Below are 27,102 nucleotides of genomic sequence, written 5' to 3'. Positions count from 1 at the left end.
AGAAGAAATGGAAATACACCAAAGGGATTTGTTCAAAGAGCCCCACCTTAGGAAATGGCAGAATGAAGTTGGTTTTGGTCTCTTTTCTGAACTCTGGCAGGATGGTGCTAATAACCTCCTTTTAATGTAGATTTTGAGCATGCAATACATGCAGAGAGGGGAGTATACTGTGTTTAACATGTCTGTAAATGCCAGATCTTACAAAGCACAAAAGTCAGACTTATGTGGGCTGACAATGGCTGAAATCCTCTTCTTTCTTTGTGCCAGTTATATTATGAGTTCAGGGGGTCTGTGCAGAATTTCAGATGTTGGTAGAAGATGCTCATTGCAGGAGGCTGGACCAGATGACTTTTAAAGGTCCCTTCCAACCCAAACTAGTCAATGATCCTATGATTCCATATTTACAGAAGTGCTTTATTAGTTTTTTCATGCAAAAGTCAAAGTTGACCATTGTATGAAAAGTGCCAATTGAAGAGGGAGCAGTTTGTGAGGTGTTGCCAATGTCTCCTCTCTTAGTCTAGGGTACCCCAGACTGTAAAACACTGTGATATTTCCATTTAGGCCTGGAGAAATCCCCCCTGGCCTAAAAGGAGTGAGAGGTGGAGCAGCTTTGTGTTTTACTGTGAAGAACAGAAGATGCTCATGAAAAAGAATGCACTGGTGCCAGATCTTAGCACCTTGTGGAGGATCCTGTCACCACCCAAGTGATTTTCCTGTACAACAAAAGTCTGGGGAAAGTTGCCAGCGCCTGTTACATTGAGCAGTGTAATATGTGCACTTTTTTTTTTTTTTTTTCTCACTGCAAACATTTTTGTGCAATGTGAGACGCTGATCTGTCTGAAAGCTCTTGATGGGTTCTGTGCCATCTCATGGGAAAAGCGAGGCAGTATTTTAAGTGATATAGTCATATAATGTCTTTGTTTAAAAACATAAAAATCTAACTGCCTTAACACTCCAGCACATAATTCCGCAGGACATGTGAAACACGACGTGCTGCAGCACTTAGTCTGTGAAGGATTCCCCTGTCACTGTCAAAATTGTTTTAGAAGTCTAAATTAATGCATAGCACTGCATTTATTAAAATGTGAAATAATCATAAATTTTTCATTCTTTGTACACTTAAGCTAATTTTCACATAAATGAAGCACTTGGCAGTTGAAATTCCACATATGGTTGACAGTGATGTTTGATGTCAGAACAATGCCCTGAGCTCCATGCAAATTAAACATATTTTAATTATTCGGGATATCCATTCTTCTTTTACAGTGTGTCTAAGCAGAATATTAAAAGGAATTTTAAGTGTAATGTATTGTCAGCAGCTGACTCCATCAGCCAGGGTGAATCCTCTTGCCTCTCGTGCTGCTGGAAGGGAAGTGACCCAAAGTGAAAATCAGAGCACAAGGGAAAGTAAAACTTTTCTTAAGCTTCAGTTGCTGTCTGGCTTAAGGGGAGCAGGCTGAGAGTCCCCTCCAGCAGTGACCTTTGTGGGCACAGCACAGAGCAGAGGAGCTCTCCAGGGCAGGGAGATGAGCCAGAGGCACTTGCTGCTTTTGGAATGGGAACCCTGGAATGGGAACCCTGGAATGGGAACTCGAGCTCTCACTGCTGCTTCCCAGGCACCAGGTCTCAGTTCCCTGTGACAAATCCTCTGGGTTTCCATGACAGTGATGATGTCAGTGCTTGGGCAATTCCAGGCTTGGCAGTAATTGCAATCCCAACCATGCTCCTGGCATGCTGGGCAAGGGGCTGGGGTGATCTGGAGCTGTGCATTTTTCTCATGGTTTTACAAAGATATTTAACAGATAAAGGATCTGGGCATCCCTGAGTTTCAGTTTCTCCTTTAGCACTGTGGTGTTGTGTAATCAGCATCTTTATGCCACACGTTTTACAGAATCTAAAGGCAAAGAACTGGACCCCAAGTTTCATGGGTGTGTTTAGGTGTCTTTAGTTTCCCTCAAGGAAATTAAAGGAATTCAGTGATCTTAAAAATGCTTCTTTCCATGTCAGTTTAGTAATTTTAAATATTAACTGGGAAAAAAGGGAAAAAAAAAAAAAAAAAAGAAAGAAAGAAATTCAGCCTGGTATCTCTAGGGCATGATTTGAAGGGTACCCCAGCCCTTCTCTCCCTTGAAACTGAGGGGTGTTGGCCTGAGCTCCCAGTCAAATATCAGATTTTTAAGTAACAGAGGCACTTTTAGCAGATAAAAATTAGCAAAGCCTAGTGGGCTCCAGTTTAGGCAAATGAAAAGTTCTTTTTAACTTTGGCTGAGTGCTACGACACAAGCTGGAGTGGAGAGACCTTCTGAAAAGTGGGATCATGCATACCTCAGGGTTTGTGCAGATGTTTTGGGCCAAGTCTCTGTAGTGATCTGAAGTCCTAAGGCAGTACAATCAATAGTTAATTCTTTATCACATCTGTTGTTGTAGGATTGCTTATTGACCATTGTTTAGAAGCATTGCTTTGGTAGGCTGCTTAGAAATTATTTGCACTTTTAGTAGAACTTTTGATCATTTTTAGACATAAGTACATTGATCTTAAGAAGCTGAAAGCAAATAAACATGTAGTAAGTGAGGAATTATGGTCTTGAATTATTAAATCTTCAAAAAAAGAAAAAAATAGTTTGAAAGAGAAAAAAAATCACCCCCAGTGGAAATTAAAAGGGATGTTCCAAAATGCCAAGGATGTTTTGCTGAATTTCAGCAGAAGACATTGATTCTTCCCTGTATTTATTTAATAAAGTGGATGACTTGAAAAATTAATCAGGCTTCTGCTTTCCTTAGGATTAATTTCCTTTTGCATAAAAAAAGACCCTTTAGCTAACTATAACCTGTGTAAAACTTTGTGTTCAGATGTTTTGTTTTCCTGAAGGTGGGAGGATCCCTGGTCACCATCACAGGCATTTGACTCCGTTCTTCTCCTTGAAACAAAGACAAAGCCTTGACTCTCACTTATTGTTTCTGGGTGGTTGGTTTTGGTTTTTTAAAAAATAATCTGTCCTCTGGGTAAATTTAAATCTCTGACCCCCTCTAGCTGCTATATAAAGGCTGCTTGCCTTCCTCCCCTCCCTGCAGAGATGAAGGGTGAAGTTCTGAGAAGGTTGGAGCAGGAAAACTAAGGAAGAATTTTGGCCCAGAGGAAGAGGAGAGGAGAGTGAAGGCATGGAGCCAGTAAATCTTGATGGTTCAGTAGTAAAAAAAAAAGCTAATAAGCTTCTAGATTAAATGGGGGAGACACTTCATGCAGTTTTTCAATCATCTCATTTTCTGTGGAAGGGCTTTGGGATTTGAAATGTGGATGTAAGCACTCCAGTAAGTCCTGGCTCCCCAAACCTTGCTCCCAAGGGTTTCGTGGAGGATCAGCTATTAAAGATGTGCAGAGGCACCATTAGAGATGAGAAACAAAAAATTCTGACACTTTAAAAGTCTTTTTTTTCCCTCCTCTTAACTTTTCCTGTTTCAGCTTGAGGAATGAAAGGTTCAGTGCACTTATTTGCTTCCCAGTTAATGAGATCTTGAAACAGGGGTGTTTTGCTTTGCTTTCCCCTGGCTCATCACACTGCCTTCTCTTTGGAGAGTGGCCACAGAGTGAAGATGAGGAAAGAGGAGTGCAAGACTCATTTATGTGCTTCTTGGTTGTAGATACTGAACTGGATTTTTTTCAACTCAGTCCTTCCCCTGTGTGTGTTCCAAGTTTTGCTTTTTTGGCACCTTCAGACGTGGTGGGTAGCGTGCTGTTCACAGGCAAAATGTGCTTGCAGACTTTTGTCAGGCACCTCAAAATGCAGATATAAAACTCTCAGAGATTCTCTATTCCCCCTCTTGTTTAAGAGCCTCTGCCACCTTCTCTATTTGTGTTCCTACAGTAAGGCAGAGCTAGGAAATAATGTGGTCCATCAGATCAGGTTCCAGCAAGAAGTTTTCAGTTGACTAATGTTGACAAGTACATACCAAGGACATGAAAACTATGGGTAAAGGAAATATTTATTTCTTTTTACTCCCTGTGGGGTTTGCAGTAGGTGATGAGACTGGACTGGAAGGCGTGGGAGAAACAGGCCCCTGTTGTGGGAGAAAGGTGAGAGTTAAAGGCTTTAGGACAGAGAAGCTGGTCTTGCTTAAACTGTCAAAAGATAGAAAAACTTCAGAATACCTGAGCATTGCACAAAGCTGCAGAATTACTGAGTAGTCCTGTCTTCTCAGCAGGATATTTCATGTATTCTCATTTATAAAGTGAACCATCCTAGGTAACCATCAGCTCCTTAGAATTAGATGTGGATTATGTTGGTTTGTGTGTGTTCATGTGTATTCTTCTTTATCAAGCTGCTGAGTATGAATCTGGTTCCAGAGACAAGTTGATCCAAGGTAGTGTGGAAAATAGGGACAGCTTCATATAAGAGGTGACAGAAAGGCAGCCAAAGAATTCTGAGTTTAAGTTTTAGAAGAAGTTCAAGACGTGGTCTACAGTTAACCCTGGGTGCACACAAATGCAGAACTCTGAAGGAGAGAGAGGTGAGTTGGTTTATTTGTAGATAAAAGAGCAAAGTGAAGCCAGACAGAACATCTGCACAGAGCAGCAGGACCATGGAAATTGAACTCCTCCTTCCATCTCTGAAAAAAGCCCAGCTAAGCCTGGCACTTGCTCAGGCCATGAGACAGAGCCCCCTTGGCCTGCTCTCACTGGCTGATGGACCTGTGCCCTGCCAGGACCTGTGGGACAGGCCAGGCGAGCACTGCTGGGAGATGTCCCTCCCTTTTCCCCACACTCCTTATCACTTCAAGGCAGATGCTTCAGCAAATAAACACAACAACCCTTCTGCTGTGCCTAAAGGTTAATAAGGTTAGTGCAGGGAAGCAGTGAAGCCTCAGCAAATTGGTTCTACACTGACTTGTAAGGGTTTAACAAGGGCTTGGTGGAGGCAGTGGGGACAGGCTGGGGCTGTTACTGCAGAGATTGCAGCAGTCTAATGAATTGGTGCTCACAGCAGATATTGTTGGGGAAGTGGCATCTAAAGATGGATGGGATTGCATCCCTAGGCTTTCCTGGCTTGAGCTGTGTTTCTCCTCTTGCTCCTGCTGCTGCACATCACTAATCATTCCATTAAAGTTCAAGAGCAGTGTCCTGAAATTAGAGAAAGCCCTGTAAATGTGGCAGGATAACTCATAGTCCCCCTCAGCTCCTCGCTCACAGTAAGAACTACTCAAGTGATTTAGAGAAGGCTGAGGATAGATTTCAAATGTTGAGGGGGGAATTCCTCTTTTTCTGTTGCTTTTCTTACATCTTGGAGGGAGGGGAGGTGAGAAGGAATAAGAGAGAGGTCAGGATATGTAGGAAGACAAGTTTTCATAGCATATTCTCATCAGCTGATATGTGACCTCCTGTACTGACTGGTTGAAAAGCTGTGTGAAAAAGAACTTTCAGCTTGAGAACACTTGAACAGGAAGAGAGGGATTTTTTCTTACCTAGAAGAAAAAAAAAAAAAAAAAAAAAGCATCAGGAGCCAAAAGGACCATTTATCATCTTTGAAAATATATTTCCATTTTTACACAAAACTTAGCAAAGCACTTTTGTTGCCTTAATAGGAAAACAAGCAAGGTGCTGGATGTTGCCTTTTTGGGAGTAGGCAGTGGCAGAGATAGGGACTGCTGTAGTGATAGTTACCCTTCAAAAACAGGCAAAAGGCATATCTTTTGGTTTTGTCAAACCCACCACTGTTTGGCCATTTTGCTAAAATGAGTGGAATTCCTCCCTTGGTGGGCTTCTGACTGCTGCTCAATAGGATTAAATTAGAACTGGGATTCTTCTAAGAAAAGGCCTGGAATCAATTGCAGTATTGATGCTATTTCAGAAAAGAAAGAGAGCCAGCATGAATTAAATAAGCCTCAAATAATGCCCAGTGCCTTTCACTGCTAAATGGTTTCTGAAAAAAAAAAAAAAAAAAAAAAGAACAAAAAGAAAAAAAAAAAAAAAGAAAAAAAAAAGATTTTTTTTTTCCTTGTCTGGGTCTTTAATTAATCTTTATTCTCATAGTCTTCTGTCATCTCTGGAACAGTTAAATGCATCGCATGACTGACTCATCCTGTCCTGTGTATCTGGATTAAGAGTTTGGCATATGCAGACAGTGTTTGCAAATATGGGGGCTGCAGCACTGAGCCAGGTAAAGCAATTCAACTCTAAAAATGCTTGTGAGTGCTCTGTCAAACTTTCAACGGCTCTAACACAGCTGAGTTAATTAGTAGGAATTAGACAACTTTAAAAATCTCCCTTGGTCCCTTGTCTGTATCCTTAGGTCTGTGAGAAGTAATAAATGTTTCAAGACCTGGACCAAAAGGTCTGTGTAAGTCTAAAGAAAATACCCATTGACTTCTGTGTGTTGGGCCAGACTTGGATAACTGGAGGAGGAGCTGGGAAGCATATGTGTTGGAAAGGATGTGCTGTGGGCCCTGTACATCCATCATCTGGGTTAATCAATACTGAACCAGAATATAGATCAAAACCAGCACTTGAGTCCAGAATATGGAAGTGAAAACTTTAGTGTTTGGTGTAGAAGGTTAGGATGAGTTGGCTGAGAGAGAGGATTAAATGGGCTGAGAGCATTCCAAGACCTTGTTGTTTCCCCACTATATTAATACTGAAATTCCTTGCACCACTCTGGTTTTCTCACCATCACTAATGTTGATGTAGGACAATTTACAGTGCCTTTCAGGATGGCAATTAAAGAAGCCAACAACCACACAGTCAATTAGTGGGGAAACAACAATCAATAGAACATACAATGAGCCCTAACTAGCAGGCAGACAATTAAGACACTGGAGATAAAACAGTGACCAGTGACAAGTGCTAAATCTCTTTCAGGGGTGTAGGTGAGAGGAATAAACTTGGTCCCTAGGGGTAGCTAGGTTCTTCCCTCAGCCTTGCCATTGACACACCCCATTGCCTCTGCCACATCTATTAAGTCCTAAATTATTAGTGCCATCGTGTAAGTCTTCAGTTCCCTCAGGAGCCAAAGTAGCAATGGGAATTTGAGCCTTCACATTTCTGTGAGCTCTATTTTGATGTTGTAGGTGCTGCCTGTCAGCCACAACCTCCTGGTGCCAGGGGTTGTTCTCACCTGTCCTCGGGGCTATTCACAACCATGGAGGTGAACTTCAAAACCCACAGAGCTGATTTTTCAGGGTGTGAAGCCTTTTGGACTCTGCTTTGTCCCAGTTTATCAGCATCAGGTTACTGTGAGTTGTATTGTGGAACCTCCAAGGAGGGTTCCCCACCACAGTGGTCTGAATTCCATTGGGTTTGCAGAGAGCAAGAGAAACTCCTTTGGGCTGGCACTGGGCCTCCACTGCCATGGAGAGAGGTGCTACCTGTTGAGCCTGACAATGCTCAGAAGTGTTTGCTGAAACAGGAATCACACAGCAAATTGTGTGAGTATTGCCAAGATGAAAAGATTTCACGTGCTGCCTGTCTGCCAAAGGCATCCCAGACCCAGCGGGGGTAGTGATGCTCTGAGGGCTGATCCTTTAACTGCAGTATCCATGTCTGCTTGACTGATCTGCTGTGGTCTTGAAGAGCAATAGATAGGTTTAATGTGCAACAGCAGCAGAACTGTGTTTCCTTTCTCTTTGGTGCATTAGCAGTGTCATTCATAAGTGTTCCTGAGTTACCCTGCCATACTGTACGAGTGAAAAGTGCACAAGTTCATGAATAAGTTATAACCTGAACCCTATTAATAGTCCCACTGATGATATGTTATGGCAATCCTCTGGCTTCTCCCCCACCCTCCAGCTTAACTCTTTCTGTGCCTGTCAGGAGCTGGGCTGTGAAAACCTTCCCAACAGTGCTGTGAGAGCTGATTGCCCTTCTGTGGGTGTTGGTGAGCTGCAGACCACACGAGACTCTGCCTTGTCCTCCTTCTAGGAGAGTATCCCTAGATGTTGTCAGAGCTGCTGGTCTCCATTCAGAGTTGGTGAGGGTGGGGTTTTCCAGGGCAGCAGCTCCATGTTTCATTCCTTTTACTGCTGAAAGGCAGCTGCTGCCAGGTGTGCTTCTCTCAGCCAGGGTGGCTGTGGTGTTTGCTAAGGTTCATGTTTAAAGCCTTTGGGGTAAGTGGGGGGTGGCAGGGGGTGTTGGCAGAGCATGGCTGAGACAACTTCATCAAGAGAGAGCAGAACATGTCACTTCCACAAAACCATTAATCTTCTGCCTTCAAAATATTTGTTATTAAGGACAAGATAGGTTGGAAAAATGCTACCTGGGCTTATAGAAGTGCTTTCCTGGAGATTACAGGGGGCTTTCATCCTGTGATGCCAGTGACATGTACAAGCTATTCTTTGCTGCTGACTTGAGCTTCTGAGCTGAGCAAGTCTCTGCCTTTCTCCAGACCATAACAAATACCTCCCCAGTCCTACTCCAGCAAACTCCTTCCTCACTTCCTCTGCAGGCTTTACTCCTCCATCCCTGCTCCACCTGCACCATTTATTTCCTCCATTCTATCTCCAGGAGCAGACTCTTGTCATGAGACAAGAATAAGGCTTTTTAAATGACTGCAAACTCTATCTTCATATTTACCCACATCAGGGTAATTCTATGGAACTGGAGGGTGAATTAGTCAGGTGCTACTTTATCTTTGCCCACCTCAGCCTAAATGCATGGCCAGGCCAGCAGGACTGTGCTTGACTTACAACTTGGTTACAACTATGATGAAATTCAGCAAAATTAGTAATATTGGTATTACTGGTTCTGCAAACTTTAAAAAAAAATACTTTTGAAGACCTCTCTCAGAGGTGGGGACTGAAAATTTCCATATACCACATGCACTTGTGAAGCCCAGAAACCTCCAGCAGTTGACAAATGATCCTTAATGCCATTACTGAAGAGGAGACCTGCAGTGAAGTGAGTCTGTGCCATGCTGGAGCCTACTGAGATCAACAGATAGATTTGCAAATAGGGGATCAGTGAACTGATATGTAACAAGAAATTGTTCAGGGAAGAGTTTGTGAAAGTGTGATGATCATAAACTATCAAAACCGTCTAAAAAATCAGGTTAGAGTAACTTTCTAAGTACTTTCTGTATGTAACCTCAGACTTCCCAACTGTATATGTTGTGTGAACAAAATTGAACTTTGTTCCTTCCCTTATTAACATAAAAAAGGATTAATTCTAATTTTATGAGAGAACAAGAGATTGTTCATTACTGATAAAGGTTGCATTAAAGCTCTATCTAGACTTACAGAAGGGAAAGTGGGGAATTTATCCAATATTTTAAGATACATGCCCCACAGATTTTCCAGCACCATGGAGAAAAGCTTTATAAACCAGCTGAGATCGATGGAAGGCTGTGATAGGTCTTCAGCTGAAGGCATTGCTGAGATATTACAGTGATAGTCATGTTAGAAAAGATGATAGATTAGATGCAGCCCCACTGGAGGGGGCATGTGTGCACTGACTGCTGAATGCTCTGTGCACATAGAGATACAGCTCTGGAGCCATCACTTAGCAGCTCTGAAATGTCTGTACAATTTTTTATGCTGTAATTTTGTATTGTTCATAAATATTCATAGGTACTGCTGCTTTTCTTGGTCTCATTTTAGGTGAAGCAGCACAGTCTGTTGGTTAGGGAAGGAAGCTTGGAGGCAGCCAGAGCTCCAGACTTCTGCCCAAATGCCACTGGATTCCTGGGTGGCTGAAAACCAGGCACTTAACCTCATCATGCTCCAGTTTTCCTATCTGTAGATTAGCTATCACACAAATAAGTGTTTTCCTTGCAGGGGGGTGGAGGCATTAATTAATGCCTGCAGAATGACTCGAGCCCCTCCACTTGAAGGTGCTCCAGAAGTGCAAATGGATTATTGTTATTATGATGCTTATCCACACTGAGCCATATTGAAGTGAAATGCTCCACTTTTATTACCTATCCTGGGGCTGGATCAGCATCAGTGGGGACACATCTCTGCCTTTGGGAAGTGCTGCTCCCATTCACTGCATTTTGGGCAGGTCCCACCTAGATGAGCCCAGCAAAGGTGGGGATCAGAGCACCAACTGGTTAAAGTGATGGGGGGAAGGGCAGGAAGAGTGGAAGTCCCATGCTTTTGAGGAAAATCGGCATTGAAGTCCTGGGGACATTATGTTAATGGCATTACTCAATTTCTGGAAGCAATGCTGATTAAATATTCATTGACTTTGATTATACTGAAATTAGGACTAAAGCGTGAACTCAAATTGAGTGGAATAATGGCAGTGTAAATAATGCATACTTTCTAAATTGAAAACACCAGCTTGTGCTCTGCTCCCCCTCTCCCCGCCCCCTCGGTTTGTCATTGTGCCATTTGTTTAGGAGACGATTATACTGATGTGTGCATATCCAGCTATCATTTTTACCAGCTGGGAAAAAATGTGAAATTAAAGGTTTTCTACATTGTTTGCTTTTCCCTACCCTTGGAAAACAGAAGTAAATACAGTGCAACAAAGACTAAGCTTGTTTCAGGAGAAGGGGTTAGAGGCTGCTGCTCAGCCTTAGTCCTCTGCATCTCTCCTAAAGGGTGAGAAATGCTAATGGCAACTGAGCCCTTGGAGAAAGAGGCCAGGAAGAAATCAGGGTGGGAGATGCAGGGCACAAGGGGAATAGGGCTGGTCTGGCTGCAGAGATGACAGATGGTGGCTTGGCTCAGTGCTCTGGTCCACAGGACGCTCCAGGTGTGACCTGGGGGACAACATCTGTCCTGCCCTAGGTGTGTGCTGGAGCCTAAACCATGACTGCTCATGGAGAGCAGGCTCTGAGGGGGCTGTGGCAGGGATGGCAGACAGTGGGAGGGCTCCTCCCTGCACATCCATTGGCTCTGGCTGAGGCTGAGTCTTGCAGCACCCCCCAGTTCTGGTGCAGTGTGTGCATTGCACTGAGAGCATTCAGCACTGCCCTGCAAGCTGTGCAAGGTCACCCTCAGGAGCTCCCATCCCTCCTGTTCTCTCTCTAGAGAGGGTAAGAACAAAGTCAGGGTTGATCTCCCCTCTCACTGGCCCCAGAGGTTCCTTTACACTCACCCTGAATCCCTCTTCTTTCTGAGGATGCTGTCTCACTCTGGGTCTGCAGGGCTCATGTGGGCCAAACTGCCCTGTTCTAGACTTCTTTCAGTAACATTTCTGTTACTAAAAATGCATCTTTTTCAGTTTTTAGCAAGGTGATGTTACAATGGCGTATTTTTAAAAACTCTTTTTAAAATCAGAAGGGTATTATTTTTAATACAATGCATGCTGCAGAAATTGCAGGGAGGCTCTTTTGGCAGGGCTGCCAATCAGGCAGGGGGGACAGGGAGCTGCGTGGGTTCCGTGGGCTCAGGACTGCACACTCTGCAAACCAAACCAGTGGTTTTTCCAAGTTCCCATGCTGATTGCAAAGAAAAGGCCCATTAAAGAGCAAATCGTTTAAGGCACAGCCTTCCTTCAAGCCCCAGGGAACTTGCTTTCTGTGACAGTGTGATGGAAGGGTTTCTCAGTCACACTCAGCTTTGCCCTGCACAGCAGGGCTCACTGCTACCTGAGATTTACTCTATTGTGAAGGCCTCACCAGAAAATAGGGGGGCAGGAGTTCTGTCTGGATCTGCTTTGCTCCTTGCAGGCAGAGAGGTGCTGGCTCCCAGCCCAGTGCTGCAGGAACAGCCTGGGGGAGCAGGGCTGGCACAAGGGAGATGCTGCTGCAGTGCTCAGAGGCTGCAGCCTGACTACAAACACCAAGAATGGGTCTGCTTTCATCCATGAGCTCTGCTTTCCCTTTGGTGTGTCACCATCCCCAGCACGAGGAGTTCTGCTTTCCCTTGGGTGTGCCACCATCCCCAGCAGCCGAGGCTGGAAAGGTACCAAGGCTATTCCAGTTCCCAGATACACAAATTGCCACATTCCTTCCTGCTCCTTTCCCAGAGTGTCTGATTTCCCTCCAGGTGTTGGAGAAGATGGGATTTATCCTTGGTCCATGTTTCTGCCACCTTTGATGTGGATCAAGGCTCTTTCTGTGGCTGTGGAATAACTCCACTAAGCCATGCCCTTTGTGAGCTGTGTGATGCACTCATGTTTCTGTTCCCAAATCTCTTCCTCTTCTGGAGCTGTTGTTCCCCTGTCTGGAAGCTGAAAGGGTGGCACATCTGTATTCCAGAGGCAGGGATTAGGAGGGCTGTCTTGTGTCTCTGTGTCCTCCAGCCACTTGGAGGGCATCCCATCCCTCCCCTGCCCAGCCCATGATCCTGAGGCTGGACTGGCTGCAGCTGCCTGCTCCTACTGGGGGGAGGAGGAATGCCCTCCATCTTTTATGGTGAATTTGTGCCTTTATGAAGTGATTTTCCTAATCCACCTGCAATACCATGAAAGCTGATGTGAGGAGGAGCAGCATGCCCTGCTAAGGCTCATGGACTCCTGCTTTTGTTCTCTCCTAACCTGTGAAGGGTGGTGGGATTTTAGAGTCTAATTAGATTTTATCTTTTCCAGCCCTTTTTCCCAAGGACTAGCTTTCTCCCCCACCCTCCTCTGACCTCTCACTCACGTTTTCATAGCTGCAGATGAGGTGAGTAGTGATAGTTCTGCTTTTGCTTTGGCTTTTTTTAATGACCAGAATTTCCCAGTCAAAGGAGGAGACTGTGGGGCATTTTGCACTAGAGATTCTTCTGTTCTGTGAAATATCTTTTATTAAAACTGTTATTCACAAATCAAAGCAAAGTCACCACCTGATTAAAACTTGATAGGATTAATTTCTTTCCAGGCCAAATTAATTTTATGATATAAGCATAAAGATTTGTCTTTTTCCTCCTTAGGAGTTTCCTCTCATTAATTTTACCACAACACCATTTCATAGAAATATCTGGACTTGCAGAAAGTTAGCAAAGTGCTTTTTGGTATGCAGAATGATAAATAAATGTGGATGAATTTGCACAGATGTTAAACAGAGGATTGTCATTCAAGCTGAATGGTGGTGCAGTGGTCATGTTTTTAAGTTTTCTGTAAAGGGCAGAATTTTATCTGTAGTCTTAAGAGTGTCTTAAGCTAATTTGAATTTTTTAAATGAAATATTGATAATGAGATCATCCCACCTGAATAGCTGGCCAGGCTCAATGTTGCCATTTAGTAGTAATTATCTGACTTGTCTGTTAAAGTATATTGGGGTGAGTCTCTGAGAACTACTTGATCTTAGGAAAAGATAATAAGTTTTAGACAGATGTTGGAGGATTTTTAACTAAAAAGAAGGGAAATGTGTTCTTTCACCAGAGTACAGTCTACTTGAGGAACTCATGGCCATGCTTTGAAATGGGTTGGATAGATGACAGATGTCTGTCTCTGAAGTCTTGGTCATTCCTAAATTTTCCCCTGATTCTAGTTAGCACCTTTGGGACACAGTACATGGGAACAGGTGAACAATCACTGCAAAACAAACTAAATTTCATTATATTTCCCAGTGCCATGCACTTCTCTGAGGCATTTGGTCAGGGTTATGGCTAAACACAGCTTTCCTGGATGGATGTGTTGACATCAGTGTTTTCTCTCCCCACTGTAGCTTGCTACCAAAATCACATTACCTGTAGTGTCTTGGATCAAAGCTGTGCTCTGAACCAATGTCCCAGGAGCCTAAATGAAAATTGCTGGATCACAGGGTATCAAAGCACTTAGGTGATTGTTTCCAAAAAAGTTTAGAGTCTGTTTCTTCCCTTTTCTTTTTAAAAAAATCTCCTTGCAGCCTGGTACAGCGCACACGTACTTAATAATCTATGCTTGTCTCTATGTAAATAATTAATCAGAAAAGGAAAATAATATAAATCCTAGCTATCATATTGCTATTAAAATTGCAGAAGCATTAGTGCATCCAATAAGTATTGTTTCTGTAATTAGATAACCTTTCTGGGCTGTATCAGCACTCAGAATAGGGAACATATGAACATCTGCTTGGAGGCACCATGGAAGGAAGGAGAAAGCTTTTGTTTTATTTGGAGACAAGGATTTCCTTGCAGAGGGAAGGAATTAGCCCAGCACAGGAGATAATTTATGCCCCTCTAATTTCCATTAATCCAAGGTCAGGATCACAGGAGCCATGTCAACCCTGGGCACCCATCCCTGTGTCACTTGGGGTGTGGCACCCTCCAGGCTTGTGCTTGGTCTGGAATGGCCATTCCCCAGCCTATGGGGTGAGACAGAGGGGCTGAACAGTTGGGCTGAACAACTGGGGCCCTGCCAAGTCTTTTCTGTATTTCTGGGGTTTTTGCCTTGATGGCAGAGCTTTCAGTCTGCAAGGAGATGGGTAGGAGAGGAGCACACTGGACTGTGGCTTAAACCCAAGTTCTGTTGGGCAAAGACAGGCAAATATTCACTCTCTCTCCACTGTGTCATCTGCATCACTCCTGTCAAACCAAAGCTTATCAGCAGCATCTCAACATTGGAAGGATACAAATTCATAAGCATGAAGGTTTTTTTTTCACCTAAATGATACTTTTTTTTTTTTTCTGAAATGCTGATAAAACCTTATCAAGACACTGCTGAATTTCTGTAAGAGTGGCATTCTCAGTAATACCAAATAATCAGGTTTTTGCTTGCAGTTTGAAGTCTTAGTGCTCATGGCAGACAAGCAAGCTTTTGTATCTGGGTACAACTATAAAATAATTATGCAGATAATTCATCCTTTTGAAGACTCTGTGTGAGAGTATTTTACAATGTGTTTGCTAGGCAACTTGGGCTCTCCCTGCAGGACATACATGGACTGTACCTGGCTTTTTCTCCTCTGGAGAGACTGTCATATTCTAGATTACATATGGGAAGAAATCTGGCTCTGTCAGCACTCTCATTACTGCTTATTCTTTTCCATATGGCAAAGCTAACATATGGTTAGTGGAAATTAGGGGATTTCAATTGGCCAAGTCCAGAACAGGATTAGAACGGATGGTGCTGTCCAGGGCAGAGACATATGGACAGATGCTTTAGGAGAATCTTATTTAGCACTCATCAGATTTATGCAGTGCAAGAGTAAATTCTACTAACTTGAAAGTCCAAAGCTTCCCCACCGATTAATTTAAACTGGATTTTTCCAAGGAGCCTGAACAGATTAGGTATCAATCCCATTACATTTTAATGGGAACTGGACACTTTTCATTATTAGGTCCTTTTGAAAATCTATCACTTAGAGATCAATCAGTGGAATAATTGAAATTGGGCCATATCTTAGTTAACAATTAGTTGAGGTTTGGGGCTTTTTTTCCCAGTATCTAAATCACTCTTAAATGATTTGGAAAAACCCTCTGTGTGTGCTGGCACAGTGGGCGAGTTTCACAGCCTCTGTTCTCATTACACATTACTGCTGGACACAATTAAATCCCAGATAAACTAAACCCCAGCAGGACAATGATTGCAAAATTCTGCAGTTCTTTAAAGGATATTTCTAAACCAGCCAACCCCCAGTGCTGCTGGAGAGGGTGGTCCATATCTCCCCTCTTCCTTCACTGCTGTGTCAGAGTCTGGGACCTGCAGTTTTGTAGGGCTGCTGGACAAATGTTTTGTGTCCATGCCCAGCCCTTTGCAAGATTTCCTCCACATACAGATGAATTTTTGCTGTTGCAAATTAAGGCTGAAAAAAATATTTCCTCTCCTGTAGGCAACAATAAAAAAGTAGAGGGGGAAAAAAACCTGTGCCTATAGTAATGTTTGCAGAGTGGCTTCATTTTCCTTTGAAACATCTGATGGATGAAGCTGGTCAATCATCAAGAAGCTAGTTAATGTTATTATACAGGATGAGGACTCCAAATCAAAAATAAATTATCCTGCAGCTGCTCCTGAGTTCTCCAGTATGTCCTATCACAAGGATGCTCCTGGTACAAATGTTTCTGTGGGCAGCATGTGCTGTTCTGATAGCACTCATTAGCTCTCTGCACTGCAAGCTCAGAGCTCCTGCCAGTCAGGCTAATGCTGAGTTATGGAGAATCCCCTTTCCTGCAGGGGCACTGCCCTGGGTAACCTGGCCCTTGGGGGTGCAGATTTCCCACTTGTAAATCCCTCCATCTCTGCTACATTAGGAGCAGTTACATGTGCATTTTGTAAGAATATGTGCTGGATATGAAGCATTGGAATTATTTAGTCATCCGTTCACATTAGCTGATGAGCTAATTTTCAGCACAGAAATCCATATATATATATATGTGGGATTTTATTTGCTGTTGGTAAATGTTTCCTCTATATTGATGTTTAAAATAAAATTAATACTAATATTGGATGGAGGTGATAATGATTTAATTACATCTTGATTGAATTGTTACAAGAGGAAATGAACTGTGGTGTGTAATGTGTTGAAGTTAAAATAGAGTAGTATGAGTTAATTTTATATTGCTGTCAATTTTGTAACTGTAATGCGCCTTTCCAAATTGCTTTTTTCAATGACTCCTGATTCTTACCTGAAAAATTTCATTTGTTAATTTCCCAATCTTGTGACTATTGTCTTTTTGTCTTCTGAGGCTGTGGCTCTACACTTTTCCTTATTTTCCCCAGTCCTAATCTGGAAGAGAATGTATGTTCTATAGTTGATTATAAGAAGCTGATTATAAAATACACATTTAAGATATTCTTAGGATTTCTAATTCATATATCTCAAGAGTAAAAGGGGCTATAAGCAAAAATTACTCTGGAAAGAAGGTGCTGGTTTGCCACACCTGTGACTGCAGCAATTTCCATTTTGCCCTGCTAATTCACACAATGACTTAAAGCTGGGGGCTGTGTCTGTAAGGAGGGGCAGGAAGAGGGGATTGATTAGGGTGTGTGGGATGTGTTTGCAGTTGGAGCACAGTGTTGTGTTGTTCTAAGTGTGAAGTTGAGGTTTGTTTAGAGGAAGACTTGAGGTTGGGCTGTTGAGGAGCTGTGAGTTTGGGGCTGTCCTGTAACCAGAGACATCTCTGCAGCCCTGCTGCCAGCGAGGAGCTGCCTTTATCCTGGCCCTGCCAGGTCTTCTGGTGGCAGCAAACATCCCCTGTTTGCTGCTGCTGTGTTTGTGCCATCCTGGTTTCAGCAGAGAGAGCAGAGCATCCTCAGGTAGGTGCAGGACTCCAGCGCTGCACTGAGCTGTCACCACCGAGCTGATGAGCAAATCTGCATTTTCCTGACTCAAATTCCCTGATAAGTCTATTAGCCTTGAACCTCTCTCTCCCTCATCCCTCCCCTTTCCTGATGTACAATGCAGGCAGTCCTTCCTCGTGGCACTGAGAATTATTTTCTTGTTTTAAATCTCAGTTTGAAAATGTCAAAGTTCAGGTTTTGGAGAGAGGAGTCTGGGTGCTAAAACCAAGAATGTTCTTTTTAATTAGAGTTATGCCCTCGAGCAGTGAGAAACCATTATGTTTTCATTCTTCCTCTGTACTTGTTCCAAAACCTTTTACATGATCAGACTAAAAGGTAAGTGCAAATGAATAAGCAGCTGAAGGAGTAAAGCAGATTCATAAAAAAAAAAAACAAAAAAAAAAAAAAAACAAAACCCAGTCAGAACTGCATGTCTTGCTAGTTTGTATTTATGAAATAATTGACACTTTAGATTATGCTGTTTCTGGAGACAAGATATTGGAAAAGACAATTTCCCTACCAGAACACTGTACTTTGGGGGTGTGTGGAGCTGTGCTCTGTTTGTATGGCATTTTTAAGCATTGCCAGTTACTTGGTAGGAGAGGTGATGTGATGCTTCAGCCAAGGAGGCTGAGGAAGATGGAGCTGTGCCTTTCCAGGACATGATAAAGCCATGGGTGGGATGCCCCTGTGGGTGCCCAGGGCTTCTCCCTTTCCCTGGCAGCATGACCACAGAGACAAATAATTTGCTCCTTGTCTCAGTTTACTGCTGTGTAGGCTTTAAATCTTAATGATCATAATGAATTTTGGGAATGAGGACATTATATATCTGGTGTAAGGTACTGGAATACAAAAGAAAAATGAGGTGTTTGGGAGGGGGAGCAATGGGTACTGAAAATAAGAAACAAACCAACCCCATCACACAGTCCTGTGGTTCCTTCCCAAACTGTCTATGCTCTGGTGAGCACCAAGAGCCTGGCTCCGGAGAAGCATCAGTGTAAAAAAACTGAGTTTTTTCCCCATAATCACCTACTGCAGCTATTCACATGGCTCTGTGTAAGCTGTTCACTTGCAGAGGTGTCCATGTGCAGAACAAGATAGATCCCCCTAACACATGCACTTCCAGATGCATTCCTGCATAAATTATATCCATGTATTACATGAAAGACACATCAGCCAACGTGTGAAACCCTGACAGGCAGGGAACTTTGAGATAAGAGAGGGGGGACAAAAAAAAAATCTCACCTTTTCTGTCTTATGTTTTTCCTGATAAGTTTTCTTGCTGCGAGTGTTATGAGGAGGATGTTATTTAATATGAGATACAAAAATAGGAAGGTGTTATCGTGGAGAGGAAGGCACTTTGTTTACCCTGTTCTGTCTTTGCCACAAGACTGTTCTCTGTCTTGAAGATTGTGGGGGGAAAGGCCTTATTTTCAGAGGTGTCTGGAGCTTGATTTTCTTTCTAAGGTGTATTTTAGCATGGAACAGTGCAAGGCTCTAAATGGAGCTGCCTGGTGGGGCTGTAACCCTCAGACTGGGAGTGGTGCCCACTGCTAAATTATTCTGCAAATCCCGAAATAGAGGAGGAGGTGGAAGCTGCAGCTGTGTGTTTATCTCAGGGCACTGGGTGGTGAGAATCCAAGCCCAGGGCTGATACCCCTGAATGTGTTTAAATGCATGGCAGAGCCTGTTGGCCCAAAAGCAGCAGCACAAATGCTGGGACACCTGAGGGCAGCAGGAGTGTGAGGCTGGCACTGGCTGGGACACTGAGGGGTGCCCTGGGATGGGAGCAGGGGGAATTCTTGCTGGATGCCCGATTGCAGAGCCAAGCTGACTGGGGGCTGCCAGCACAGCCTAGTCATAAAGCAAAATACAGCTTTTGGGGATTCCCCCTGACATTAGGGGACCTGCAGGAGGTCCCTGCTGAACAGAGGCTGCATTTGCAGAGACCTTTGGGCTCCCTATGTGCCCCTGGGAGGGTGGTGGTGCTGCTGGGGGGATGGAGCCAGCCCTGGCTTGGGCAGCAAACAGCTGAGCTGAGGCTTCTGGGTTATGGTACTGCTTTTCCAGCATCCACTCAACTAAATCATCTCATTAGAGGGATGCCTGGAAAAGAAACATCATGGCTGTAGCTCTGCTTTGGGCCTGAGGTCTGAACAACAGATGTGCCTTGTATCCAGAAGCCTGCATGTGTCCAAGAGCAGATTTTCTCTTAGGGGTGAGAACTCGGGAGGATGAAAGGGACCAGGAGGAGAGTGATTTAATGGAGCACTGATAAAGTCTGACTAAAGAAAACAGACTTCTGTTCAGTTCTGTTTTTCCTCTTGCTTTTGCTAGTTCATTAAAAAGTGTTTTATTTACTTTAAAGGTTTTATATTTGTTCCCACCAAAAAGGATGGAGTGAGGGAGGGCAGGGAAATCAAAAAGAAACATTTTGATAGCAGTTGCTGTCTGTCTAGATGCCAGCTTTCTTCAGGGAAAATCTTAACTGGCATGCTAGCTTGTTGAGTATTGAATAATAAATAATGAGGTGCAAGGTGGACAGATGGGTGATGGATGAGTTTTGCAAGGCTTAAAGAGAGGATAGTCTTCTTTTACTGTTAAATGGGTTTTTTTAAGCCTGATTAAAACAAAACAGAAATAGATTATCAGCTGAAAAAAAACAAAATCTATGTCCTCCCATTTTAATGGAGTTTCATTTCAAATATGTTGAGGAAAACAAAGTTTGTCTTATTTAATGTAATTATGTCTTCACGTGTAGGGTGCCAGGGATCCTTGAGCTGCTCTAGTGGGCCAGGATTGTGTTATTCTCCAGGTGTTAAAACATGAAACAGAGGATGTTCACTCAAGGTGCTCTCCCTTAGCGACTCTGTCTTCATTTCCTTTTTTTATTCTCCTCAGTAATGAACCACTTGAGTCTGGCAGTAAGTCTTGGGCTGTGTATGGCAGTGCAATAATGAATGGGAACGTGCACCTGTTTGTTTTGACAGGGCCCATTTCTCATGAAGGTGTTTGTTGTGAGCTCCTGTTTCCAGGTGCTGATCCCTCTGCTGTCTGTGATGCATGGACACACCAGGACTTTATGGCCTGGGTTCTGCATACCCCATCTTGGAAGTGATTGAAAATTGACTCCAGTCAATCTGTGAAGGGAAGTGGGGTGTTTCCTGTGGCACAGCAAACTGAGGAGATGTACTGGGCTGGGTGGGTGTCCCTGCATCCCACTCCCAGCTGTTTCCCTGCTGTTCCCTGCCAGGAGCAGCTGGGCTGAGGGGGATGCAGCAGGGTGAAGCTCCCCTGCCTCTCTGGGAGACATCTCCTGGCTCTTTTCCTCTGGGCAGCAGGGCTGGAGTGCTTGCTGTTTCCCTGGGGGACTACAGGACTCACAGATAGGTTAAATTAATGAAATGTGATGGCCTAAATAGGAGCTCAAGGTGCACAATCAAAATCCCAATAAAGCTGCTGCCAAGGCGTCCTCTCCACTGTGCCCAAGTGAAGTCTCTCCCATCCCTGGGCAGGAACTGCAGCTCTCAGCAGGAGATGCAGCTGCTGCCTCCCTGAAAATCTCCCTGGAGGCACCAGCCCTGGGCTGCCTTAATCTGTGCTCACATTTGTGACTGGTGCCTCTGCACTGGCCCAGGGAGCCTGAGGCACCTGGGGGATGAAAGGGAAGAAAAGAACTCTGGGGTTTTGTGCAGCCCAGCACCCCTGAGCCTGAGAGGCACTGAACTGAAGTGGGGGGGCTTGATCCAGCTCTTTGCTGGGGGACTTGCCCTGCTGGTGAGAGTCCTGAGCTTGTCCTCTCCCCCTGCTGCCAATTCCACCCCTGGAGTTATCAGAACACCTTGGGTGACCTCTCTGAAATGCTGTGTCTCGTGCAAACTGCATAAGAGAACTTCTAATCTTTCAATTAAAAAGCCAACTATAGAAGAGGCTGTCTCAGCTGCTCTGCCTTGATAAGGAGGGAAAGCTTTACAACTTGCTGTCAAGTCATAACTCCTTTGTGCACACACAGGTCTGCTCTGCCAAAAGCAGGCAGAAATGCAGAAAGAAAGCCTCCCATCAGTTTCATCTCTTTATTGAAAACTATCTTGTCTGACAGGGAGTCTTTTGAAGATAGATGTTTTCCACCTGTAGAACTCACCTAGGACTGTCAGCATCCCATCCCTGTTGCCTGAGGACTTTCCTGCATTCCCTCATTGAGTCTTGCAGTCTGAGATTCCCTCTCTGCTTCTGCCTAATGAAATATGAAAAACAAAATAAAAACCAGGCCTTAAGAGCACAGGTCTGGCTGTTAATCACAAACATATTGGTGCTTGGGCATAAACAGCTTAATCATCCACTATTTATCCACTGCTGGGAGAACACAGTGTTTAGGTTGATGGCAACAGAAGAATTCCTTCAAGTGTTTCTCCACTTGTGAACATTTAGGATGAAGGGAAGTAACTACCTTAGGCTACAATAAAAAACTTGGACTCTTGGGTTACTGATCAGGAATTTCTATTATTTGAACAATGCTTCTAATCAGCTGAAATAGCAAGTGCTGCGTCAGAGGATTATTCTAGGAAATGAGTATTATGTTTGATTATAACATTGATTTCACACTTATTAAATCCTAGCCAAAGAAGGTGTTAAAGAATATTATTTCTGCCCAAAAGTGTTTTGTTACAGACAGCATTTGTGCTTGTTAAGCCTTCTCTTAAGCTGCTGGTTATCCATTAAGAACAGTGCTCATTGCCTGAAGGGAGGACACTGGTATGCTTTGCTGAAAAAGGGAAGCCCAGACATTTTAAACAGCTTTTCTGTGCTTCCTCGAGGTGCTTGTGCAAAGGTATACAGAACCATGGATCAGTTAGGTTGGGAAGGATCTTTTACTGCTAACTCAGCACTGCCAAGTCTACCACTAAACCATGACCCTTAGCATCACATTTAAATGTCTATTAAATCTCTCCAGCGGTGACTCCACCACTTTGCTGAGCAGCCTGTTCCAGTGCTTGACAACCCTTCCCCTGGAGACATTTTCTTATCACCCAGCCTAAACCTTCCCTGGCACAGCTCAAGGCCACCTCCTCTTGTCCTATTACTTCTCATTCATGAGAGGACATTGAGCCCACTTTTCAATACTTAAGTTGTGAGTCTCCTTTTTAGCACTCCTGTGAATGTCACTTGGTACCTTCTATCCCCCTGTACCACCAAACCTGTGAAATCTGGACACTGAGGGGTTAACTAGCTCCTTCCTATGCACCGAATAAAGTCTGTGTGCTGCAAAAAAGGGACACCAGGAAACTGGAATGTGGTGGTCTCCTTCTGAGTCAGCTAATCAATAAGCATTAATCTATTATGCCAATTAAATGCTTAGAGAAGGTGAAGCACTATGTAAGTGCCAGGTGTTGTGGGAAGCCTGGGGTCACTGCAATGCCAAAGGTGCTGTCTGATGGATGGGAGATTAAACAGAAGTCTCCACTACAACTGCTCATTAATGATTCTGTAGCATTTTTCATGACAGAAATCTTCCCTGGGAATTAAAGGTGAACTGATCAAAATCTGAACATTTTATTTTTTTAGCTTTTTGGTCAGTTAAAATTGGATGCAATGCTGAAAAGCAGTATGAGCTATGAAAAACACTAACCTGAAGGTAACAGATGGTAAAAGAATAATGATGGATCCAGTCAACAATAATTTCCTGTCCTATAATTTTTCTGGCTGGGGCACTACAGTGCATGCTGCAAGGCTGAGCTAATTTCCTGACTGTACTGTGGGCTTTCTGTGTCATGAGATCAGATTATGTAGACCCACACTCCTCATTTGGGTTTTGGATTGATTCCCCTGGGAAGATTTTGAGCTGCTTGTTCTTCTAGCACTTGCATTGACTGTGCTTGGGGCTGGACCTGGTCCCCAGGACTCTCAGAGAATTGCAGCTATGTGTGTCAGCAGCCAGCTCAGCAGGGCTGAGCAGCACCCAAGTGCTCTGGAGGTTGGATCCTGTGTGATTTGGCCATCACAGAGGGGAACCTGAGCCAAATCCCCCTCTAGGTCTAACCTAGTTCTTGGCCAAGAGGGATAGTTCCAACCAAACCAGTGCAAGTGAAGTCATCCAGAGTTAATGCTCCTTATAGGCTGGAGAAAGAATGAAAACCCCACTGCCTTTGCAGCTGCAGAATATGGCCCAGCTCATTAACATTTATTAGGTAATGATGAGCTGTGCTATTGAAGGGCCTGTAGATATCAAACCATCTACAGATGGCTGCTTAATAGGCTCTGCCTTCAGGTTGTAGGACCTGACCCCACACACAGATGTTGCTTTCCTCCAGCAGCTGTGCCGTGCAGAAACCCTTCCCTGGCTGCTGCAGCTCCACTGCAGCTCCTGTAAACCTGTGGGCTGCCTCCCCAGCTCAGTTCCCAAGGTGCTGTGGCTCCCCAGCTGGCTGTTTGGAGGAGCAGGCTGTGGTGCCTGTCATCCTGTGTGTGCTTGTCCCAGTGCCAGCTCGCATCCCCAGGAGCTGCAAAGTGGCACCCGAGCCCCTGTCTCACAGCAGGCATGTTTTGCATTCACTGACACATGGGGAGTGACTGACTAATGCTAACATGAAAACAATCCTGACAGAACAAGGGCTTGATGCAGGGGGGGAAAGGAAAAAAATATCCAGGAAGAGGAGCGTGTTCAGCATACACTATTGCCTTCACCAGTTCAATAAATATTTATTGTGTTTCTTATAATGGAGTTTCTCCAGGCTAAACCTAAATGGGAGAGGGTGTAAAAAGTTTAGGCAGATGGCCTTTAGAAAAAAAAAAAAAAAAACACCCCAAGATTTCCTAACCAAGCACACCAGCAGAGGTTTCTTATAATATAAATGAGAAAATATTCCAAAAGAAATTTCTCCCAGGAGTGAAGAGAAGGGGAAGGAGAAAAACAACAATAGAAGAAGCAGAGGAAATGCAACCCTCCAGCCTCCTCTCTGCCTTGGCTTGGGACTTGGGGTGTGCATGCACATGGGAGCCTTCATCCAGCAAATCTTGATATCAGATGAAGCCTTTCATCATCACCAGAGCTTTTAAACACTTATTAAAAAATAAATCTGTGGTTAGGAAAAGGCATCAACCAGGGTCATAGTAGTAGATGGTCTGAATCCATTAAAGATGAGATGGTAGAAAAACCATTTGATCTAGTGGGAATAAGTTTGAAAATCCAAAGGTCTCATGTTGGCTCGTTGGATATCTTTTCCCTGGTCACCTCTCCTGCTGACTGTTGGATGTGTTGTTTTTTTTTTTTTTGTTTTGTTTTTTTTTGTCTTCCCACTCTGCTTCCCTTGGTTGAGCTGTTAAAGCCTTGGATTTAACGAGAATGTTCAGGCTGTTTGGAATTTGTCATTTTTAATGCTACTTTTTGGCAGAAGCATCCATGTTCTGTGACATTTCTCTTTAATTTAGAGCCACTTTGGAGCATCTGTAAATGGTCATGAGATAGGAATTTTAATTGTTTTAATTATATTTCTATCTTCCCCAGACCCCTCTCTCCAATGGACCTTTTTTACATTACATCAGGGAGAATTTTCTTCCCCCCAATACATTTTTCAGATACTGACATCTGGAGACATTCATCAAAGAATAACTTCTACTAGAAACCAAAAATCCATTAATGAAGCTGGAACTATTTGCATAGTAGAAATTATACTTAATAACCTTTAAGGGGAGAACTCCAGTGATTGATGTAGAATACAATTATAGTTAATGGTCAGGGTGAAGGGGTGCTCAAGCCTGTTGTTTTTCATATCTGCTCTCCATCTGGGGCCAGTGCCCCTTTGCAGGGCAGGGGAACTGGAGGAGGGGGCTGCTCCCAGTGACCCCACTGAAGGACATCCTCTGGGGGCACATTCCACCTCAAAGCTCTCCCAGCAAGGGGGAAAGGCACTGAATGTGCAGCAGAGAGCTGGGCTGGCTTGTAGCAGCTGTGCTGGTCACCAGGGCCTGGGTGTGGGGGTGCAGCAGCACTTCTGCTGGGGAAAAAACCATCAGGAAGGAGTGCTGTGCTAGGAAGAGACAAAAATGTAAGATTTTCTTTGGATGTGAGGGTCTGAAACCAGCTGCTTTTGCCTCCCTCTATGTGTAGGATGCAGGGAAACCCCAGGAGGAAAATGCTGCCTTAGTGGCTGTGGATATGAGAGGCTTCTTGGAAAGGTCAGGTGTTGAGTGTGTTCTGCAAAGATGGGTTAACAGACCTGGAACAGGACCAGGGGAGGTGACACAGGTGCTGGGGGTGCCCAGAGTGAGTCAGGGAAAAGGAGAGGTTTGGCACCAGTGTGCTCTCCTCCCACTCTGAGCTCAGAAAGGAGCTTGGCTTATCTCTTTCATCTGTCCTGCTGCCCCATCCCACCTGGGGAAGGTCAGCTCAGCTCTCCACTGGGGAAAGGCAGCACCCAGCACAGAGCCAGGTGACAAGGGGACAACTGGAAAAGTCTTTAGCTGCACTGGTGTGCCTGTGGGATCAAGGGAGCAGGCTGCACTCTGGATTTGTGGCAGGTTTTGCTCCTTTGTGATGGAGTCGGTGATATTTCTGCAATTTGGAGTTTATTGCATCCAGTGCACAGTGCTAGGGCTGTTGTTCCCATGTCCAAGCAGGGTTAGTGCTCAGGCCTTTCAGTCCTTGAAAGAACTATCTCAGGACATCAAATTATGCTGCTACAGAGCTGCCCCTTTGCAATCTCTACTCCTTCTGCCCTTCAGTACTGCTCATTGTGTTTTCATTTTCCAGCACTTGGGTCCTGGCCTTTGGCCAGAGAAACAAAAAAAATTGAACTTGAATTCAACATAAAGGTAAAGGTGTAGTGTTATCTCCTGTGTTTGAGGTGAAGGGAAAGGGCTGAGCTCTGGGGAAGCAGGTGGATATTTCAGAGTCTGTGTGTACTAGGAGCAAAACAGAACGTGCAGAAAAACAAGCCTGTATAGAGTAATCTGATTTAGGGGACCTCCTCTCCTGTTTGGTACAGCTGGCCATTCAACCATCTCCATTCCTGCCTGAGAAAGATTAGTCCCAAATCCTTTTTCACAATGTGCAAAATGGCAAGCAAGCCACGAGAGTGGGTGTGCTCTATGAGCAGCACTGAAGAACAAATTCTTCCCTGTGCCACCTCGGGCCCAGAGGGGAGCAGAGACAGCTGTGTTCCATTGCCTGCCTGTGCTGGGCTCTGCTGCTCCAAGGCTCAGTCCTGCCCAGGAGCTCTGGAGGCCAGACCCCTTCTCCCCACACTGCAGCAAGTGTGCTGCACAGGGGGATGCTACAGCTCCATCTTCCCCTAAGGATATCTCCAGATTGCAGTTTGTTTTTCTGTTTTTAAAGGGATCAAAGTTTCTAAGCTGATTTTCCATTCAGATGTCTAACTGATAGCAGTGACAGTAGAGGAAATCAAAGGAGGGAATTATTGTCTGTGCATCTCAGTTAGTCATTCTGGTGGCTGCCTTTATCTGCCAGAACATTTCTGTTCCTTAAAGCCACACTTAACATAAACATAAAACCTTTTTGGCAGGTGGGCTCTGTGCTGGTACTTGGATTTTTGGATTTCTGTGTGACAGATGGAGTCTTTGTCCCTTTCAGATCTGGGGCTTTGCACTTAGATTCTGTTTTCAACTGCTTCTTTATTTATTACTCATCAAAGGGAAACAGCATAAAGAAAGCTGGAAAAAAAAAAGAATATTTAGTATTTTTTGAGGGGGAAAGAAATGCGTTAAGACCTTCCATCAATACTTCATGAGCTTGGGGCAGTATTAGTATGTTTTTTTAAGATGATTTCCTTGAACCAAAGCATGATTCACTATCACAGGTAGGTTTGCAGTTTAGACCTGCAGGATTCTGTGTACTGAAGAATTTGTCCTGAGAAACTACTGGTAATGATAGAGAAAAATAGCTTTGCATCCTCATAGATGGTGACTACCATATTTAAAATTTTAGCTCTACCAATCCTTCTCTCCATAATATAAGTTGATAAGCTGTCCAGGTATAGATTTGCCCAAGCTGAAGAGTGTTTCAAAGAGAAATGTCTCCTTGCTGTGTGTTTGCA

At 44.0% G+C, this 27,102-nt stretch overlaps 1 protein-coding gene across 1 annotated transcript in view; it reads left to right on the top strand.

Moving 5' to 3' along the window:
- Positions 1 to 16,959: 16,959 nt before the first annotated feature.
- Positions 16,960 to 27,102, top strand: part of LOC306805847 (cytosolic carboxypeptidase 6-like) — a gene marked incomplete at its 3' end in the record, with an annotated part of 269,622 nt that continues 259,479 nt past the window's right edge. Inside the window, exon 1 of the mRNA XM_079314059.1 lies at positions 16,960 to 17,029. The remainder of the gene's footprint in view (positions 17,030 to 27,102) is intronic.

The sequence above is a fragment of the Erithacus rubecula genome (assembly GCF_903797595.1).
Source record: "Erithacus rubecula genome assembly, chromosome: 10".
In the NCBI taxonomy this organism is placed as follows: Eukaryota; Metazoa; Chordata; class Aves; order Passeriformes; family Muscicapidae; genus Erithacus; species Erithacus rubecula.
Note: the sequence above shows the minus strand (reverse complement) of the source record. Positions and strands in the feature narration are given on the sequence as shown.